The sequence below is a fragment of the Ovis canadensis genome, chromosome 10, assembly GCF_042477335.2.
Source record: "Ovis canadensis isolate MfBH-ARS-UI-01 breed Bighorn chromosome 10, ARS-UI_OviCan_v2, whole genome shotgun sequence".
NCBI lineage: Eukaryota > Metazoa > Chordata > Mammalia > Artiodactyla > Bovidae > Ovis > Ovis canadensis.
The window spans coordinates 9,307,672-9,322,531 of NC_091254.1; positions in this window are offsets into that span (position 1 = coordinate 9,307,672).

Consider the following 14,860-nt stretch of genomic DNA (forward strand, 5'->3'; position numbering starts at 1 on the left):
TCGGGGCCGGAACCTGAGGATTCCTCTCCAGTGCTGACATGGACCTTGAGGTACTTCTGGAGTCTCCCCAGGGGAGTCAGTCCTAGTCTCGAATGCGGGCATGCACTTGCGCTTTCCTCCAGAGCGGTAGCAGCAGTGTCACGTAGTCCGCCGCGTGGATCAAAGGATCTATGGTTTTCCCTCGAGTCTTTTCCACGAGGCTTTCCCACGAGGCTTTCCCACAGGGCTGTCCCACGTGCACACGTGGTGGGAGTCGATCCTTGGCTTGAACGTCAAGGCAGTGCAGGGAAAACAGATTCCTCTGGAATGGAGTGACACATCTGGGGGACTCTTGGAATGGTGGCACGACCCTGGAGTTCCTCTCGCCTTTCCTGTGGAGAGCGCCTCCTCTTGAGATGCGACGGGAACGCCGGGAATTCTTTCCTAACGAAACAGGGAAAGGATCCCTCATCTCGAGCTAGGAGTCGGAAACGGAGCTCCGCTGGATGTGGGCGGGACACCACGTGCTTCCTCTCGAGTGGAGACGGGTATGTCGGGGAACTTCTTGAGTTGCAGCAAGGGTGTGAAGGACCCTTTGGAAGTTCCAGTGGTTAGAAGTGATTAGTCTCGAGAAGCCTCAGCGGAAATGGGCCTCATCTCGCCTGGAGGGCAAAACCTCCTGGATTTTCTCGAGTTGCGGCAGGTGCTCTCGACTTACGACGGGGACCTCAGGGACCCGCTCTGGTGGCCTCAGGAAAGGCCAGTCCCCATGCGAGTTCCTCGGGGGCCTCTCGGGATTCCTCTCCCGTCGATGCCGGGGCCTAAGACCTTGTGTGGAGTCGGGGCCGGAACCTGAGGATTCCGCTCCAGTGCTGACATGGATCTTGGGGTACTTCTGGAGTCTCCCCAGGGGAGTCAGTCCTCGTCTCGAATGCGGGCATGCACTTGCGCTTTCCTCCAGAGCGGTAGCAGCAGTGTCACGCAGTCCGCCGCGTGGATCAAAGGATCTATGGTTTTCCCTCGAGTCTTTCCCACGACGCTTTCCCCCGAGGCTTTCCCACAGGGCTGTCCCACGTGCACACGTGGTGGGAGTCGATCCTCGGCTTGAACGTCAAGGAAGTGCAGGGAAAACAGGTTCCTCTGGAATGGACTGACACATCTGGGGTACTCTTGGAATGGTGGCACGACCCTGGAGTTCCTCTCGCCTTTCCTGTGGAGAGCGCCTCCTCTTGAGATGCGACAGGAACGCCGGGAATTCTTTCCCTACGAAACAGGGAAAGGATCCCTCATCTCGAGCTAGGAGGCGGAAACGGGGCTCCCCTGGATGTGTGCGGGACCCACGTGCTTCCTCTCGAGTGGAGACGGGTATGTCGGGGAACTTCTTGAGTTGCAGCAAGGGTGTGAAGGACCCTTTGGAAGTTCCAGTGGTTAGACGTGATTAGCCTCGAGAACCCTCAGCGGAAATGGGCCTCATCTCGCCTGGAGGGCAAAACCTCCTGGATTTTCTCGAGTTGCGGCAGGTGCTCTCGACTTACGACGGGGACCTCAGGGACCCGCTCTGGTGGCCTCAGGAAAGTCCAGTCCCCATGCGAGTTCCTCGGGGGCCTCTGGGGATTCCTCTCCCGTTGATGCCGGGGCCTAAGACCTTGTGTGGAGTCGGGGCCGGAACCTGAGGATTCCTCTCCAGTGCTGACATGGATCTAGGGGTACTTCTGGAGTCTCCCCAGGGGAGTCAGTCCTCGTCTCGAATGCGGGCATGCACTTGCGCTTTCCTCCAGAGCGGTAGCAGCAGTGTCACGCAGTCCGCCGCGTGGATCAAAGGATCTATGGTTTTCCCTCGAGTCTTTCCCACGAGGCTTTCCCACGAGGCTTTCCCACAGGGCTGTCCCACGTGCACACGTGGTGGGAGTCGATCCTCGGCTTGAACGTCAAGGCAGTGCAGGGAAAACAGGTTCCTCTGGAATGGACTGACACATCTGGGGGACTCTTGGAATGGTGGCATGACCCTGGAGTTCCTCTCGCCTTTCCTGTGGAGAGCGCCTCCTCTTGAGATGCGACGGGAACGCCGGGAATTCTTTCCCTACGAAACAGGGAAAGGATCCCTCATCTCGAGCTAGAGGCAGAAACGGGGCTCCCCTGGATGTGTGCGGGACACCACGTGGTTCCTCTCGAGTGCAGACGTGTATGTCGGGGAACTTCTTGAGTTGCAGCAAGGGTGTGAAGGACCCTTTGGCAGTTCCAGTGGTTAGATGTGATTGGCCTCGAGAAGCCTCAGCGTAAATGGGCCTCATCTGGCCTGGAGGGCAAAACCTCCTGGATTTTCTCCAGTTCCGGCAGGTGCTCTCGACTTACGACGGGGACCTCAGGGACCCGCTCTGGTGGCCTCAGGAAAGGCCAGTCCCGATGCGAGTTCCTCGGGGGCCTCTCGGTATTCCTCTCCCGTCGATGCCGGGGCCTAAGACCTTGTGTGGAGTCGGGGCCGGAACCTGAGGATTCCTCTCCAGTGCTGACATGGATCTTGGGGTACTTCTGGAGTCTCCCCAGGGGAGTCAGTCCTCGTCTCGAATGCGGGCATGCACTTGCGCTTTCCTCCAGAGCGGTAGCAGCAGTGTCACGCAGTCCGCCGCGTGGATCAAAGGATATATGGTTTTCCCTCGAGTCTTTCCCACGAGGCTTTCCCACGAGGCTTTCCCACAGGGCTGTCCCACGTGCACACGTGGTGGGAGTCGATCCTCGGCTTGAACGTCAAGGCAGTGCAGGGAAAACAGGTTCCTCTGGAATGGACTGACACATCTGGGGGACTCTTGGAATGGTGGCACGACCCTGGAGTTCCTCTCGCCTTTCCTGTGGAGAGCGCCTCCTCTTGAGATGCGACGGGAACGCCGGGAATTCTTTCCCTACGAAACAGGGAAGGATCCATCATCTCGAGTTAGGAGGCGGAAATGGGGCTCCCCTGGATGTGTGAGGGACCCCACGTGCTTCCTCTCGAGTGGAGACGGGTATGTTGGGGAACTTCTTGAGTGGCAGCAATGGTGAGAAGGACCCTTTGGAAGTTCCAGTGGTTAGATGTGATTGGCCTCGAGAAGCCTCAGCGGAAATGGGCCTCATCTCGCCTGGAGGGCAAAACCTCCTGGATTTTCTCGAGTTGCGGCAGGTGCTCTCGACTTACGACGGGGACCGCAGGGACCCGCTCTGGTGGCCTCAGGAAAGGCCAGTCCCCATGCGAGTTCCTCGGGGGCCTCTCGGGATTCCTCTCCCGTCGATGCCGGGGCCTAAGACCTTGTGTGGAGTCGGGGCCGGAACCTGAGGATTCCGCTCCAGTGCTGACATGGATCTTGGGGTACTTCTGGAGTCTCCCCAGGGGAGTCAGTCCTCGTCTCGAATGCGGGCATGCACTTGCGCTTTCCTCCAGAGCGGTAGCAGCAGTGTCACGCAGTCCGCCGCGTGGATCAAAGGATCTATGGTTTTCCCTCGAGTCTTTTCCACGAGGCTTTCCCACGAGGCTTTCCCACAGGGCTGTCCCACGTGCACACGTGGTGGGAGTCGATCCTTGGCTTGAACGTCAAGGCAGTGCAGGGAAAACAGATTCCTCTGGAATGGAGTGACACATCTGGGGGACTCTTGGAATGGTGGCACGACCCTGGAGTTCCTCTCGCCTTTCCTGTGGAGAGCGCCTCCTCTTGAGATGCGACGGGAACGCCGGGAATTCTTTCCTAACGAAACAGGGAAAGGATCCCTCATCTCGAGCTAGGAGTCGGAAACGGAGCTCCCCTGGATGTGGGCGGGACACCACGTGCTTCCTCTCGAGTGGAGACGGGTATGTCGGGGAACTTCTTGAGTTGCAGCAAGGGTGTGAAAGACCCTTTGGAAGTTCCAGTGGTTAGAAGTGATTAGTCTCGAGAAGCCTCAGCGGAAATGGGCCTCATCTCGCCTGGAGGGCAAAACCTCCTGGATTTTCTCGAGTTGCGGCAGGTGCTCTCGACTTACGACGGGGACCTCAGGGACCCGCTCTGGTGGCCTCAGGAAAGGCCAGTCCCCATGCGAGTTCCTCGGGGGCCTCTCGGGATTCCTCTCCCCTCGATGCCGGGGCCTAAGACCTTGTGTGGAGTCGGGGCCGGAACCTGAGGATTCCTCTCCAGTGCTGACATGGATCTTGGGGTTCTTCTGGAGTCTCCCCAGGGGAGTCAGTCCTCGTCTCGAATGCGGGCATGCACTTGCGCTTTCCTCCAGAGCGGTAGCAGCAGTGTCACGCAGTCCGCCGCGTGGATCAAAGGATCTATGTTTTTCCCTCGAGTCTTTCCCACGAGGCTTTCCCACGAGGCTTTCCCACAGGGCTGTCCCACGTGCACACGTGGTGGGAGTCGATCCTCGGCTTGAACGTCAAGGCAGTGCAGGGAAAACAGGTTCCTCTGGAATGGACTGACACATCTGGGGGACTCTTGGAATGGTGGCACGACCCTGGAGTTCCTCTCGCCTTTCCTGTGGAGAGTGCCTCCTCTTGAGATGCGACAGGAACGCCGGGAATTCTTTCCCTACGAAACAGGGAAAAGATCCCTCATCTCGAGCTAGGAGGCGGAAACGGGGCTTCCCTGGATGTGTCCGGGACCCACGTGCTTCCTCTCGAGTGGAGACGGGTATGTCGGGGAACTTCTTGAGTTGCAGCAAGGGTGTGAAGGACCCTTTGGAAGTTCCAGTGGTTAGACGTGATTAGCCTCGAGAACCCTCAGCGGAAATGGGACTCATTTCGCCTGGAGGGCAAAACCTCCTGGATTTTCTCGAGTTGCGGCAGGTGCTCTCGACTTACGACGGGGACCGCAGGGACCCGCTCTGGTGGCCTCAGGAAAGGCCAGTCCCCATGCGAGTTCCTCGGGGGCCTCTCGGGATTCCTCTCCCGTCGATGCCGGGGCCTAAGACCTTGTGTGGAGTCGGGGCCGGAACCTGAGGATTCCGCTCCAGTGCTGACATGGATCTTGGGGTACTTCTGGAGTCTCCCCAGGGGAGTCAGTCCTCGTCTCGAATGCGGGCATGCACTTGCGCTTTCCTCCAGAGCGGTAGCAGCAGTGTCACGCAGTCCGCCGCGTGGATCAAAGGATCTATGGTTTTCCCTCGAGTCTTTCCCACGAGGTTTTCCCACGAGGCTTTCCCACAGGGCTGTCCCACGTGCACACGTGGTGGGAGTCGATCCTCGGCTTGAACGTCAAGGAAGTGCAGGGAAAACAGGTTCCTTTGGAATGGACTGACACATCTGGGGGACTCTTGGAATGGTGGCACGACCCTGGAGTTCCTCTCGCCTTTCCTGTGGAGAGCGCCTCCTCTTGAGATGCGACGGGAACGCCGGGAATTCTTTCCCTACGAAAAAGGGAAAGGATCCCTCATCTCGAGCTAGGAGGCGGAAACAGGGCTCCCCTGGATGTGTGCGGGACCCACGTGCTTCCTCTCGAGTGGAGACGGGTATGTTGGGGAACTTCTTGAGTTGCAGCAAGGGTGTGAAGGACCCTTTGGAAGTTCCAGTGGTTAGACGTGATTAGCCTCGAGAACCCTCAGCGGAAATGGGCCTCATCTCGCCTGGAGGGCAAAACCTCCTGGATTTTCTCGAGTTGCGGCAGGTGCTCTCGACTTACGACGGGGACCTCAGGGACCCGCTCTGGTGGCCTCAGGAAAGGCCAGTCCCCATGCGAGTTCCTCGGGGGCCTCTCGGGATTCCTCTCCCGTCGATGCCGGGGCCTAAGACCTTGTGTGGAGTCGGGGCCGGAACCTGAGGATTCCTCTCCAGTGCTGACATGGATCTTGGGGTACTTCTGGAGTCTCCCCAGGGGAGTCAGTCCTCGTCTCGAATGCGGGCATGCACTTGCGCTTTCCTCCAGAGTGGTAGCAGCAGTTTCACGCAGTCCGCCGCGTGGATCAAAGGATCTATGGTTTTCCCTCGAGTCTTTCCCACGAGGCTTTCCCCCGAGGCTTTCCCACAGGGCTGTCCCACGTGCATACGTGGTGGGAGTCGATCCTCGGCTAGAACGTCAAGGCAGTGCAGGGAAAACAGGTTCCTCTGAAATGGACTGACCCATCTGTGGGATTCTTGGAATGGTGGCACGACCGTGGAGTTCCTCTCGCCTTTCCTGTGGAGAGGGCCTCCTCTTGAGATGCGACGGGAACGCCGGGAATTCTTTCCCTACGAAACAGGGAAAGGATCCCTCATCTCGAGCTAGGAGGCAGAAACGGGGCTCCCCTGGATGTGTGCGGGACACCACGTGCTTCCTCTCGAGTGGAGACGGGTATGTCGGGGAACTTCTTGAGTTGCAGCAATGGTGAGAAGGACCCTTTGGAAGTTCCAGTGGTTAGATGTGATTGGCCTCGAGAAGCCTCAGCGGAAATGGGCCTCATCTCGCCTGGAGGGCAAAACCTCCTGGATTTTCTCGAGTTGCGGCAGGTGCTCTCCACTTACGACGGGGACCTCAGGGACCCGCTCTGGTGGCCTCAGGAAAGGCCAGTCCCCATGCGAGTTCCTCGGGGGCCTCTCGGGATTCCTCTCCCTTCGATGGCGGGGCCTAAGTCCTTGTGTGGAGTCGGGGCCGGAATCTGAGGATTCCTCTCCAGTGCTGACATGGATCTTGGGGTACTTCTGGAGTCTCCCCAGGGGAGTCAGTCCTCGTCTGGAACGCGGGCATGCACTTGCGCTTTCCTCCAGAGCGGTAGCAGCAGTGTCACGCAGTCCGCCGCGTGGATCAAAGGATCTATGGTTTTCCCTCGAGTCTTTCCCACGAGGCTTTCCCACGAGGCTTTCCCACAGGGCTGTCCCACGTGCACACGTGGTGGGAGTCGATCCTCGGCTTGAACGTCAAGGCAGTGCAGGGAAAACAGGTTCCTCTGGAATGGACTGACACATCTGGGGGACTCTTGGAATAGTGTCACGACCCTGGAGTTCCTCTCGCCTTTCCTGTGGAGAGCGCCTCCTCTTGAGATGCGTCGGGAACGCCAGGAATTCTTTCCCTACGAAACCGGGAAGGATCCCTCATCTCGAGCTAGGAGGCGGAAACGGGGCTCCCCTGGATGTGTGAGGGACCGCACGTGCTTCCTCTCGAGTGGAGACGGGTATGTCGGGGAACTTCTTGAGTTGCAGCAATGGTGTGAAGGACCCTTTGGAAGTTCCAGTGGTTAGATGTGATTGGCCTCGAGAAGCCTCAGCGGAAATGGGCCTCATCTCGCCTGAAGGGCAAAACCTCCTGGATTTTCTCGAGTTGCGGCAAGTGCTCTCGACTTACGACGGGGACCTCAAGAACCGCTCTGGTGGCCTCAGGAAAGGCCAGTCCCCATGCGAGTTCCTCGGGGGCCTCTCGGGATTCCTTTCCCGTCGATGCCAGGGCCTAAGACCTTGTGTGGAGTCGGGGCCGGAACCTGAGGATTCCTCTCCAGTGTTGACATGGATCTTGGGGTACTTCTGGAGTCTCCCCAGGGGAGTCAGTCCTCGTCTCGAATGCGGTCATGCACTTGCGCTTTCCTCTATAGCGGTAGCAGCAGTGTCACGCAGTCCGCCGCGTGGATCAAAGGATCTATGGTTTTCCCTCGAGTCTTTCCCACGAGGCTTTCCCACGAGGCTTTCCCACAGGGCTGTCCCAAGTGCACACGTGGTAGGAATCGATCCTCGGCTTGAACGTCAAGGCAGTGCAGGGAAAACAGGTTCCTCTGGAATGGACTGACACATCTGGGGGACTCTTGGAATGGTGGCACGACCCTGGAGTTCCTCTCGCCTTTCCTGTGGAGAGCGCCTCCTCTTGAGATGCGACGGGAACGCCGGGAAATCTTTCCCTACGAAACAGGGAAAGGATCACTCATCTCGAGGTAGGAGGGGAAACGGGGCTCCCCTGGATGTGTGAGGGACACCACGTACTTCCTCTCGAGTGGAGACGGGTATGTCGGGGAACTTCTTGAGTTGCAGCAAGGGTGTGAAGGACCCTTTGGAAGTTCCAGTGGTTAGATGTGATTGGCCTCGAGAAGCCTCAGCGGAAATGGGCCTCATCTCGCCTGGAGGGCAAAACCTCCTGGATTTTCTCGAGTTGCGGCAGGTGCTCTCGACTTACGACGGGGACCTCAGGGACCCGCTCTGGTGGCCTCAGGAAAGGCCAGTCCCCATGCGAGTTCCTCGGGGGCCTCTCGGCATTCCTCTCCCGTCGATGCCGGGGCCTAAGACCTTGTGTGGAGTCGGGGCCGGAACCTGAGGATTCCTCTCCAGTGCTGACATGGATCTTGGGGTACTTCTGGAGTCTCCCCAGGGGAGTCAGTCCTCGTCTCGAATGCGGGCATGCACTTGCGCTTTCCTCCAGAGCGGTAGCAGCAGTGTCACGCAGTTCGCCGCGTGGATCAAAGGATCTATGGTTTTCCCTCGAGTCTTTCACACGAGGCTTTCCCACGAGGCTTTCCCACAGGGCTGTCCCACGTGCACACGTGGTGGGAGTCGATCCTCGGCTTGAACGTCAAGGCAGTGCAGGGAAAACAGGTTCCTCTGGAATGGACTGACACATCTGGGGGACTCTTGGAATGGTGTCACGACCCTGGAGTTCCTCTCGCCTTTCCTGTGGAGAGCGCCTCCTCTTGAGATGCGACGGGAACGCCGGGAATTCTTTCCCTACGAAACAGGGAAGGATCCCTCATCTCGAGCTAGGAGGCGGAAACGGGGCTCCCCTGGATGTGTGAGGGACCACACGTGCTTCCTCTCGAGTGGAGACGGGTATGTTGGGGAACTTCTTGAGTGGCAGCAATGGTGTGAAGGACCCTTTGGAAGTTCCAGTCGTTAGATGTGATTGGCCTCGAGAAGCCTCAGCGGAAATGGGCCTCATTTCGCCTGGAGGGCAAAACCTCCTGGATTTTCTCGAGTTGCGGCAGGTGCTCTCGACTTACGATGGGGACCTCAGGGACCCGCTCTGGTGGCCTCAGGAAAAGCCAGTCCCCATGCGAGTTCCTCGGGGCCCTCTCGTGATTCCACTCCCGTCGATGCCGAGGCCTAAGACCTTGTGTGGAGTCGGGGCCGGAACCTGAGGATTCCTCTCCAGGGCTGACATGGATCTTGGGGTACTTCTGGAGTCTCCCCAGGGGAGTCAGTCCTCGTCTCGAATGCGGGCATGCACTTGCGCTTTCCTCCAGAGCGGTAGCAGCAGTGTCACGCAGTCCGCCGCGTGGATCAAAGCATCCATGGTTTTCCCTCGAGTCTTTCCCACGAGGCTTTCCCACGAGGCTTTCCCACAGGGCTGTCCCACGTGCACACGTGGTGGGAGTCGATCCGCGGCTTGAACGTCAAGGCAGTGCAGGGAAAACAGGTTCCTCTGGAATGGACTGACACATCTGGGGGACTCTTGGAATGGTGGCATGACCCTGGAGTTCCTCTCGCCTCTCCTGTGGAGAGCGCCTCCTCTTGAGATGCGACAAGAACGCCGGGAATTCTTTCCCTACGAAACAGGGAAAGGATCCCTCATCTCGAGCTAGGAGGCGGAAACGGGGCTCCCCTGGATGTGTGCGGGACACCACGTGCTTCCTCTCGAGTGGAGACGGGTATGTCGGGGAACTTCTTGAGTTGCAGCAAGGGTGTGAAGGACCCTTTGGAAGTTCCAGTGGTTAGACGTGATTGGCCTCGAGAAGCCTCAGCGGAAATGGGCCTCATCTCGCCTGGAGGGCAAAACCGCCTGGATTTTCTCGAGTTGCGGCAGGTGCTCTCGACTTACGACGGGGACCTCAGGGACCCGCTCTGGTGGCCTCAGGAAAGGCCCGTCCCCATGCGAGTTCCTCGGGGGCCTCTCGGGATTCCTCTCCCGTCGATGCCGGGGCCTAAGACCTTGTGTGGAGTCGGGGCCGGAACCTGAGGATTCCTCTCCAGTGCTGACATGGATCTTGGGGTACTTCTGGAGTCTCCCCAGGGGAGTCAGTCCTCGTCTCGAATGCGGGCATGCACTTGCGCTTTCCTCCAGAGCGGTAGCAGCAGTGTCACGCAGTCCACCGCATGGATCAAAGGATCTATGGTTTTCCCTCGAGTCTTTCCCACGAGGCTTTCCCACGAGGCTTTCCCACAGGGCTGTCCCACGTACACACGTGGTGGGAGTCGATCCTCGGCTTGAACGTCAAGGCAGTGCAGGGAAAACAGGTTCCTCTGGAATGGACTGACTCATCTGGGAGACTCTTGGAATGGTGGCACGACCCTGGAGGACCTCTCGCCTTTCCTGTGGAGAGCGCCTCCTCTTGAGAAGCGACGGGATCGCCGGGAATTCTTTCCCTACGAAACAGGGAAAGGATCCCTCATCTCGAGCTAGGAGGCGGAAACGGCGCTCCCCTGGATGTGTGCGGCACACCACATGCTTCCTCTCGAGTGGAGACGGGTATGTCGGGGAACTTCTTGAGTTGCAGCAAGGGTGTGAAGGACCCTTTGGAAGTTCCAGTGGTTAGACGTGATTAGCCTCGAGAAGCCTCAGCGGAAATGGGCCTCATCTCGCCTGGAGGGCAAAACCGCCTGGATTTTCTCGAGTTGCGGCAGGTGCTCTCGACTTACGACGGGGACCTCAGGGACCCGCTCTGGTGGCCTCAGGAAAGGCCAGTCCCCATGCGAGTTCCTCGGGGGCCTCTCGGGATTCCTCTCCCGTCGATGCCGGGGCCTAAGACCTTGTGTGGAGTCGGGGCCGGAACCTGAGGATTCCTCTCCAGTGCTGACATGGATCTTGGGGTACTTCTGGAGTCTCCCCAGGGGAGTCAGTCCTCGTCTCGAATGCGGGCATGCACTTGCGCTTTCCTCCAGAGCGGTAGCAGCAGTGTCACGCAATCCGCCACGTGGATCAAAGGATCTATGGTTTTCCCTCGAGGCTTTCCCACGAGGCTTTCCCACAGGGCTGTCCCACGTGCACACGTGGTGGGAGTCGATCCTCGGCTTGAACGTCAAGGCAGTGCAGGGAAAACAGGTTCCTCTGGAATGGACTGACACATCTGGGGGACTCTTGGAATTGTGTCACGACCCTGGAGTTCCTCTCGCCTTTCCTGTGGAGAGCGCCTCCTCTTGAGATGCGACTGGAACGTCGGGAATTCTTTCCCTACGAAACAGGGAAAGGATCCCTCATCTCGAGCTAGGAGGCGGAAACGGGGCTCCCCTGGATGTGTGCGGGACACCACGTGCTTCCTCTCGAGTGCAGACGGGTATGTCGGGGAACTTCTTGAGTTGCAGCAAGGGTGTGAAGGACCCTTTGGAAGTTCCAGTGGTTAGATGTGATTGGCCTCGAGAAGCCTCAGCGGAAATGGGCCTCATCTCGCCTGGAGGGCAAAACCTCCTGGATTTTCTCGAGTTGCGGCAGGTGCTCTCGACTTACGACGGGGACCTCAGGGACCCGCTCTGGTGGCCTCAGGAAAGGCCAGTCCCCATGCGAGTTCCTCGGGGCCCTCTCGTGATTCCTCTCCCGTCGATGCCGGGGCCTAAGACCTTGTGTGGAGTCGGGGCCGGAACCTGAGGATTCCTCTCCAGTGCTGACATGGATCTTGGGGTACTTCTGGAGTCTCCCCAGGGGAGTCAGTCCTCGTCTCGAATGCGGGCATGCACTTGCGCTTTCCTCCAGAGCGGTAGCAGCAGTGTCACGCAGTCCGCCGCGTGGATCAAAGGATCTATGGTTTTCCCTCGAGTCTTTCCCACGAGGCTTTCCCACGAGGCTTTCCCACAGGGCTGTCCCACGTGCACACGTGGTGGGAGTCGATCCTCGGCTTGAACGTCAAGGCAGTGCAGGGAAAACAGGTTCCTCTGGAATGGACTGACACATCTGGGGGACTCTTGGAATAGTGTCACGACCCTGGAGTTCCTCTCGCCTTTCCTGTGGAGAGGGCCTCCTCTTGAGATGCGACGGGAACGCCAGGAATTCTTTCCCTACGAAACCGGGAAGGATCCCTCATCTCGAGCTAGGAGGCGGAAACGGGGCTCCCCTGGATGTGTGAGGGACCCCACGTGCTTCCTCTCGAGTGGAGACGGGTATGTCGGGGAACTTCTTGAGTTGCAGCAATGGTGTGAAGGACCCTTTGGAAGTTCCAGTGGTTAGATGTGATTGGCCTCGAGAAGCCTCAGCGGAAATGGGCCTCATCTCGCCTGAAGGGCAAAACCTCCTGGATTTTCTCGAGTTGCGGCAAGTGCTCTCGACTTACGACGGGGACCTCAAGAACCGCTCTGGTGGCCTCAGGAAAGGCCAGTCCCCATGCGAGTTCCTCGGGGCCCTCTCGGGATTCCTCTCCCGTCGATGCCAGGGCCTAAGACCTTGTGTGGAGTCGGGGCCGGAACCTGAGGATTCCTCTCCAGTGCTGACATGGATCTTGGGGTACTTCTGGAGTCTCCCCAGGGGAGTCAGTCCTCGTCTCGAATGCGGTCATGCACTTGCGCTTTCCTCCATAGCGGTAGCAGCAGTGTCACGCAGTCCGCCTCGTGGATCAAAGGATCTATGGTTTTCCCTCGAGTCTTTCCCACGAGGCTTTCCCACGAGGCTTTCCCACAGGGCTGTCCCACGTGCACACGTGGTGGGAGTCGATCCTCGGCTTGAACGTCAAGGCAGTGCAGGGAAAACAGGTTCCTCTGGAATGGACTGACACATCTGGGGGACTCTTGGAATGGTGGCACGACCCTGGAGTTCCTCTCGCCTTTCCTGTGGAGAGCGCCTCCTCTTGAGATGCGACGGGAACGCCGGGAAATCTTTCCCTACGAAACAGGGAAAGGATCACTCATCTCGAGGTAGGAGGCGAAACGGGGCTCCCCTGGATGTGTGCGGGACACCACGTGCTTCCTCTCGAGTGGAGACGGGTATGTCGGGGAACTTCTTGAGTTGCAGCAAGGGTGTGAAGGACCCTTTGGAAGTTCCAGTGGTTAGACGTGATTGGCCTCGAGAAGCCTCAGCGGAAATGGGCCTCATCTCGCCTGGAGGGCAAAACCTCCTGGATTTTCTCGAGTTGCGGCAGGTGCTCTCGACTTACGACGGGGACCTCAGGGACCCGCTCTGGTGGCCTCAGGAAAGGCCCGTCCCCATGCGAGTTCCTCGGGGGCGTCTCGGGATTCCTCTCCCGTCGATGCCGGGGCCTAAGACCTTGTGTGGAGTCGGGGCCGGAACCTGAGGATTCCTCTCCAGTGCTGACATGGTTCTTGGGGTACATCTGGAGTCTCCCCAGGGGAGTCAGTCCTCGTCTCGAATGCGGGCATGCACTTGCGCTTTCCTCCAGAGCGGTAGCAGCAGTGTCACGCAGTCCGCCGCATGGATCAAAGGATCTATGGTTTTCCCTCGAGTCTTTCCCACGAGGCTTTCCCACGAGGCTTTCCCACAGGGCTGTCCCACGTACACACGTGGTGGGAGTCGATCCTCGGCTTGAAAGTCAAGGCAGTGCAGGGAAAACAGGTTCCTCTGGAATGGACTGACTCATCTGGGAGACTCTTGGAATGGTGGCACGACCCTGGAGGACCTCTCGCCTTTCCTGTGGAGAGCGCCTCCTCTTGAGAAGCGACGGAAACGCCGGGAATTCTTTCCCTACGAAACAGGGAAAGGATCCCTCATCTCGAGCTAGGAGGCGGAAACGGCGCTCCCCTGGATGTTTGCGGGACACCACGTGCTTCCTCTCGAGTGCAGACGGGTATGTCGGGGAACTTCTTGAGTTGCAGCAAGGGTGTGAAGGAACCTTTGGAAGTTCCAGTGGTTAGATGTGATTGGCCTCGAGAAGCCTCAGCGGAAATGGGCCTCATCTCGCCTGGAGGGCAAAACCTCCTGGATTTTCTCGAGTTGCGGCAGGTGCTCTCGACTTACGACGGGGACCTCAGGGACCCGCTCTGGTGGCCTCAGGAAAGGCCAGTCCCCATGCGAGTTCCTCGGGGGCCTCTCGGGATTCCTCTCCCGTCGATGCGGGGGCCTAAGACCTTGTGTGGAGTCGGGGCCGGAACCTGAGGAATCCTCTCCAGTGCTGACATGGATCTTGGGGTACTTCTGGAGTCTCCCCAGGGGAGTCAGTCCTCGTCTCGAATGCGGGCATGCCCTTGCGCTTTCCTCCAGAGCGGTAGCAGCAGTGTCACGCAATCCGACATGTGGATCAAAGGATCTATGGTTTTCCCTCGAGGCTTTCCCACGAGGCTTTCCCACAGGGCTGTCCCACGTGCACACGTGGTGGGAGTCGATCCTCGGCTTGAACGTCAAGGCAGTGCAGGGAAAACAGGTTCCTCTGGAATGGACTGACACATCTGGGGGACTCTTGGAATGGTGGCACGACCCTGGAGTTCCTCTCGCCTTTCCTGTGGAGAGCGCCTCCTCTTGAGATGCGACGGGAACGCCGGGAAATCTTTCCCTACGAAACAGGGAAAGGATCACTCATCTCGAGGTAGGAGGCGAAACGGGGCTCCCCTGGATGTGTGCGGGACACCACGTGCTTCCTCTCGAGTGGAGACGGGTATGTCGGGGAACTTCTTGAGTTGCAGCAAGGGTGTGAAGGACCCTTTGGAAGTTCCAGTGGTTAGACGTGATTGGCCTCGAGAAGCCTCAGCGGAAATGGGCCTCATCTCGCCTGGAGGGCAAAACCTCCTGGATTTTCTCGAGTTGCGGCAGGTGCTCTCGACTTACGACGGGGACCTCAGGGACCCGCTCTGGTGGCCTCAGGAAAGGCCCGTCCCCATGCGAGTTCCTCGGGGGCGTCTCGGGATTCCTCTCCCGTCGATGCCGGGGCCTAAGACCTTGTGTGGAGTCGGGGCCGGAACCTGAGGATTCCTCTCCAGTGCTGACATGGTTCTTGGGGTACATCTGGAGTCTCCCCAGGGGAGTCAGTCCTCGTCTCGAATGCGGGCATGCACTTGCGCTTTCCTCCAGAGCGGTAGCAGCAGTGTCACGCAGTCCGCCGCATGGATCAAAGGATCTATGGT